At 44.0% G+C, this 6,276-nt stretch overlaps 1 long non-coding RNA gene across 1 annotated transcript in view; it reads left to right on the forward strand.

Annotated features, from left to right (window-relative positions):
* The window catches only part of LOC103600417, a 6,214-nt gene extending 1,020 nt beyond the window's left edge, over positions 1-5,194 (forward strand). Inside the window, exons 2-3 of the long non-coding RNA XR_551386.1 lie at positions 2,282-2,376; positions 5,152-5,194. This is a non-coding gene — a long non-coding RNA (uncharacterized LOC103600417). The remainder of the gene's footprint in view (positions 1-2,281; positions 2,377-5,151) is intronic.
* Positions 5,195-6,276: the final 1,082 nt, after the last annotated feature.

The following is a 6,276-nucleotide window of genomic DNA, read 5'->3' on the forward strand; positions in this document are numbered from 1 at the left end:
CAGCCAGTGAGCGGGAACCGGTCTCCACATGGGATCCGAACCCTCGGCGGGAGCACCTCCATGCTCCCAAGCGGCGCATTCTCCAGTGCGCCACCCGGCCGGCTGAGCGAGGTGCGGCGCAGCACCTAGGGTTGCGATCCCGTTGCCGGTCCGGTCCGGTGCGGGCGTGACACTGAGAGTTGCGATCTGTTGCCGGACACGAAAAAAAGGCAGAAAGGAAAAAAAAAAAAAAAAAGAATTCTGTTTAAGTGAGTGTGTGAATTTGGGTCCTCCAGGAAGCAAATGCCAAAATGAACTTAGAAGTGCAATAGACTAGGACTGGCCTGTGGCTCACTTGGAGAGTGTGGTGCTGACAACACCAAGTGAAGGGTTAAGATCCCCTTACCGGTCATCTTTAAAAAAAAGATAAAAAAGAAGTGTAAGAGACTTATCAGGAAATTAGAGGGAAAAAAAAGAAAAGAATAAAAAGGGCTGGCCGGTTAGCTGAGTTGGTTAGGTGCAGCCTTCTACCACCAAGGTCTTGAGTTTGGATCCCTGTACCGGCCAGGCAACAAAAAAAAAGTTGGAAACAGACTTATCGAGGGTAACACTTGTGAAAATAAAGTGGTAAGAGAGCAGGAGGAGGTAGGGAAGGCTTCAGACCACAACATAGGTCTTACACCTGTGGAAAGCAAGGGGGAAGAGAAGATGCTGGGGTAGGAGGATCCTTAGGCTGCAGTGCCACTCTGAGAAAATTTACTGAGCCCAACCCTGTGGGGACTCTGGAAAACAGCCAGCTTATAGAGTTCTGTGCTGGGCAGGAATGGCCAGCCCAGTACCTCTGCTGCGTTGTCTGTCATTGGCTGGAGTGGCCTGGGAGGGCTTGTCCTCGTCTCGAGTGCTTTGCACACATTTATTCATTCAGTCCACACCATAGCCCTGTGAGATAGGTCTTGCCATTATTTCCACATTTACAGATGAGGAAACTAAGTCACCAAGAGAGCCAGTGACTTGCCCAGGGTCACAAGCCAGGGAGTAGTAGAGTCAGAATTCAAATGCAAGGATGCATTTGGGAACCTCTGCACTAGACATGGGGCAATGTGGTTTGCAGAGAAAATGGGGAGAAAGAGAACATTCTGACCCAGGTTTGGGCACCTGAGCTCCTCCGTGGCCTGGAGAGAGGCTCCCATCAGCTCCCAAAAGAGAATATGGAAGCCCTGCCTGAGACCAAATAAGGAGATGTTACAAAAGGGGCCTCAGAGCTGAGTCCAGGTTTGAGTCACGTCTTAGCGATGCGGCCACACAGCTTCTGACTCAGAGCATGGAGGTTCTTGAACTCAATGGCAGGAATAAGAATCACAAATCAGATGGAAGGAGACTTACAAACATAGCTCCGTTGTTGATACTGTTCGAGTGAGGCCCAGGGGTTTCCCTTCTGTACGACGAGGCTCTGGGTGCAATATTATTATTATTATTATTAATTATTATTATTTTTGAGGAGCTTAGAGGTGAGAAGGAGGGTGGGACCATCCCCCTACATCTGGTTTGACCACTGCAGCTGTAAAGCTGAGGCCAGAGAAGGGCTGTGACAGCTGTGGACAGCAGCCATCGGGAGGGCTGGAGTTGGCTGGGTTGTCTAGACTCACAAGAGAGGCCCCCTCCTGCCGCACTCCGCAGGCTATGCCCAGTCTGCTTGGTCCCTGGGTGTGTCGAGAGGCCCCGGTTATGCTGGGGAGGCATCAGCTTCCTGACTCATACTCAGAAGGGAGTGTCTTAGGGAATTTCTTTCCACCCAAGCAGCCAGACCAAAAATGCAAATCATGTCAAGACATAAGTGCTCTCTAACATGTATTCTGTGGTGTGGACTTGAATATAGATCAAAAAGCACAATAGGGAATAATTAGAGCTGTCACCTTAGCACTTTTTATATAACTTCTGTTAGGGTGATTATCATCTGGTGCTGCAAATATTTATGTGTCTGATTCCCCTCCAGCCTGTTAGTTCCTGAAATGGAGAGACTGTGTCTTTCTTATTTACCTTTGTGAGCCTGGCATAGTACCTGGCACCCACTGGGTATTTTATTGAATAAAAGATCATAGGCACAAAGCTGTCCCAAGGCAATACTTGTTGGCACCGTCGATGTCAGTACCATTGATATAGGGTGGAGAAAATGCCTGTCTCCTGCTAAAGGGGTCCCTGAATTGAGAGTTTTGAGGAGCCCAGATATTAAATATTAAATATTTAAATTTATTAAATATTATATTAATATTTATTTAATATTTAATATTAAAATATCCACCAGGATTGTTCCACATGTCCGTGTTTAGAATGGAGTGGAATGCACCGCACCAGATTCCTCCCCCAGGGTGGGGCACGTGTATCTACTCTAGGAGAAAGGTAAGAATGTTCCTGAACAAAAAATGTCCCTGCAAGTATTTCCTGTTGTCTCCTTCCTTTCTGTCACTCTCTGGGGCTGGGCTGGTACATCCCTAAAGGGTGGCTGCTGTGGAGGGGCGAGGAGCTGGGGAAATCTTCAGGGAGTCTGCTGGGCCCAGACTGGCCATCAACACACAGCCCAACTTCTCCACTCCCTGGATATTGCTGGGGGCGATTCAGGGCCAACTACAAAGTATTAGAAACCATGGAAACCTTGGGAACTCCCCTGGCCTCCTGAGAATTCTATGCTCATGGGGGGTGAGGGGTGCTGGGAGTGAGGTGCTGGGGGTGGTGGTGCGGCAATGTGGGAAGAGGGGTGTCAAAGAAAAAATATTCAATGACACTTGTTGAAGTATGATAAGGAAAACTTACTATGCAATGGGATAGTGCAGTCAGAGAGAGAGATTAGGCTCAACTCTGAACACAGCGTGGCTAGTGGGATTTTAGAGCCAAGGATCAATGGGGGGATCAGTGGATGGAAATTTACCAAGAGGAAACATTAGAAGTAAACAGGATTCTGGCTAAACTGATGTAACAATTGCTGCTGAACATAGGCCAGGGTGATCAGATGTCACCTGGGGGATGGTGGAGGATGAGGAACCCCATTAGATACTGAGGGGCACCCGTTAACCAGGATGCGGGTTCTTGCTAAACTGACTTAGAGTTCTTTGCTAAAAGTGGATTTTATAAAGAAGTGCACAGATAGGCCTTGGAGAAGGTTCAGGAGCCTGACTACAGTTTGGTCAAGCAAAGAGTTTTTGTCGTTAACCAGGATGCGGGTTCTTGCTAAACTGACTTAGAGTTCTTTGCTAAAAGTGGATTTTATAAAGAAGTGCATAGATAGGCCTTGGAGAAGGTTCAGGAGCCTGACTACAGTTTGGTCAAGCAAAGAGTTTTTGTCACAGGCTCGAGGAGGCCAAAGGAGGCAGAAGGAGCAGAGGGGCCAGAAGATGTAGGTCCTTGTAAAGGCAATGGGGGATGAATGAAGGGTAAGGAGGTGAGTGTGGTGGTCAGGCTGGGTGGGGAAGGCGAGGGATCTGAGCAGTCTGGTGGAGACCCTGGACCCCATCATAGGTGTGCCAGGGCAATGAGGGTTCGTTCCTGGAAGTAGACCTCTGGCCGGAATGGCAAACTCCCTGTCTCCTCAGAGGCAGACCCTGATGCAGAAGAACTTGGCTTTTTGAGAAGACCATGATTCTCATGGTTTCTCCCAGTCATTCTTTACTCACAATGAAACACGGCCAGCATACTTACCCTGCACCCAGAGGCTGGCAGGCTCTCACTGGGGAGAAACTCTCCCTTTTGTGGAGCTGGGATGATTTCTTTGAGTCTTGGATAGTTTTAAAGATTGCCAGGGGCCGCCCCGTGGCTCACTCGGGAGAGTGCGGTGCTGATAACACCAAGGCCCCGGGTTCGGATCCCATATACAGATGTCCGGTACGCTCACTGGCTGAGCGTGGTGCTGACAACACCAAGTCAAGGGTTAAGATCCCCTTACCGGTCATCTTAAAAAAAATAAAAATAAAAAATAAAAAATAAAAAAATAAAGATTGCCAGGATTGGCACAGAAGCAGGCAAGGCATCATGCCTGGGGTCCTAGGCAAGGTACCAAGGGCAGTATCCCCCACCCAAAAGCAGGCAAGAGAGCAGGCCAAAAACACCACTTTTACACAGGCGGCCCACCGTGGCTACCACCACAACCATGGCTGCCATAAAAGTGGCTCAAGGCGACAGCAGCAGCCACAGCACCATGCAAGTGACCTGCCAGACACTCAACTACATTGACACAAGGACAGTAACCAGCAGAGATAGGAAAAAGAAAAGGACATCTCTCTCCTCAAAGCCCACTCCAGAATAACAGAAGAAGCCACTGCTCTACCACATGACCAGACATCAATGTAGAGATATTAGAAATACAAAAACCCAAGAAAATATGACACCACCAAAAGAATACAGTAATTTTCAAATACCAGAACCTATAGAACAGGAAACTCTTGAAATGACTGAAAAGGAAACTCACTGAAATATAAGAAGACTCAGTTAGACAACATAATGAAATGAGAAAAAAAAATACAGGATATAAAGGAGGAAATTTACAAAGAGATTAATACCTTAAAAAAGAATTTTTCATGGAAGTGAAAAATTCACTTAACAAAATAAGAAACACAACTGAGAGCTTAAGCAGCAGGCTAGAGCAAGCAGATGAAATGATTTCTGATCTTGAAGATAGTCTTTTTGAGATAACCCAGGCAGACAAAAAAAAAAAAGGAAAAAAGAATTTTAAAAAGTGAAGAAAATCTAAGAGAAGTAGCAGACAACCTTAAGTGCACAAACATTAGAATCATGGGTGTTCCAGAAAGGGAGGAGAAAGGAAAACACATGAAAAACCTATTCAACAAAATAATGACACAAAACTTCCCAGGTACAGGGAGAGACATGGCCTTCAGATCCAGGAGGTTCAAAGATCCCCAAACAGATCCAACCCAAAAAGATCCTCTCCAAGACACATTATAGTCAAACTGGCAAAGTTCAAAGATAAAGAAGAATCTTTTTTTTTTTTTAAGGGAAATATTTAATATTAGAATATAGTCAATTACATACATAGGGGGGGAATAAATGTTTTAAGTAGGTAAAGAAAGTATCATTTTGGGGTCAAACATGGGCTAAGAAAGTCAGAGTTCATTTGTTCCAAAACCATTCACTATCTTTTCTGTTTCTATTATGGTGATGTGAAAGAAGAATCTTAAAAGAAGCAAGATAGAAGTGTAGAAGTGTCAAGTCACCTATAAGGGAATTCCTATCAGACTAACACCAGACTTCTCAACAGAAACTCTTCAGGCCAGAAGAAAATGGGATGATATATTCAAAATACTAAAAGAAAAAAACTGCCAGCCAAGAATACTATACCCAGCAAGGCTATCTTTCAGAAATGAGGGAAAAATAGTGCATTTTCCAGACAAACAAAAGCTGCGGGAGTTCACCACCAGATGACCAGCCCTAGAAGAAATCTTCAAGGAAGTCCTGTGTCTGGAATCTGAAAAATTATAATCAGTACCATGAGTAAAGAATAAAACCCACTGGTAGGACAGAAATGCAAATGAGAAAGAGAAAGAAACTAAATCTTACCACCACAAAAAGTCATAGTGACAATGTAGTGATGCCCCTACTTTATTTCTGATTTTAGTAATTTTGGTTTTTTCTCTTTTTTTCTTGGTCAGTCTAGATAAAGGTTTGCAATTTTGTTGATCTCTTTAAAGAATCAACTTTTGGTTTTGTTGATTTTTGCTATTGCTTTTTAATTCCCTATTTCATATATTTCTGTTGTAATCTGTATTATTTCCTACTTATATTTGCTTTCAGTTTAGTTTGCTCTTCTTTTTCTATTTCTTAAGGTAGAAGTTTACATTGCTGATTTGAGATTTTTCTTATTTTTATTATCGGTGTTTACAAGTATAAATTTTCCTCTAAGCACTGCAAGAGCCCTGCATCCTATAAATTTTGATATGTTTCGCTTTGATTTTCGTCTCAAAGTTCTCTCTAATTTCCCTGTGATTTTTCCTTTTACCCATTGTTTATTTAAATGATTGTTTAGTTTCCACAGATTTCTGAGTTTTCTAAACTTCCTTCTGTTACTGTGGTCAGAGAACTCCCTGTGATTTTTCCTTTTACCCATTGTTTATTTAAATGATTGTTGTTTAGTTTCCACAGATTTCTGAGTTTTCTAAACTTCCTTCTGTTACTGTGGTCAGAGAACATATTTTCTATGACCTTAGTCTTTTTTTTTTTTTTTTTTAAAGATGACCGGTAAGGGGATCTTAACCCTCGACTTGGTGTTGTCAGCACCACGCTCAGCCAGTGAGC

The sequence above is a fragment of the Galeopterus variegatus genome, unplaced genomic scaffold (assembly GCF_000696425.1).
Source record: "Galeopterus variegatus unplaced genomic scaffold, G_variegatus-3.0.2 Scaffold3336, whole genome shotgun sequence".
Classification (NCBI taxonomy): Eukaryota; Metazoa; Chordata; class Mammalia; order Dermoptera; family Cynocephalidae; genus Galeopterus; species Galeopterus variegatus.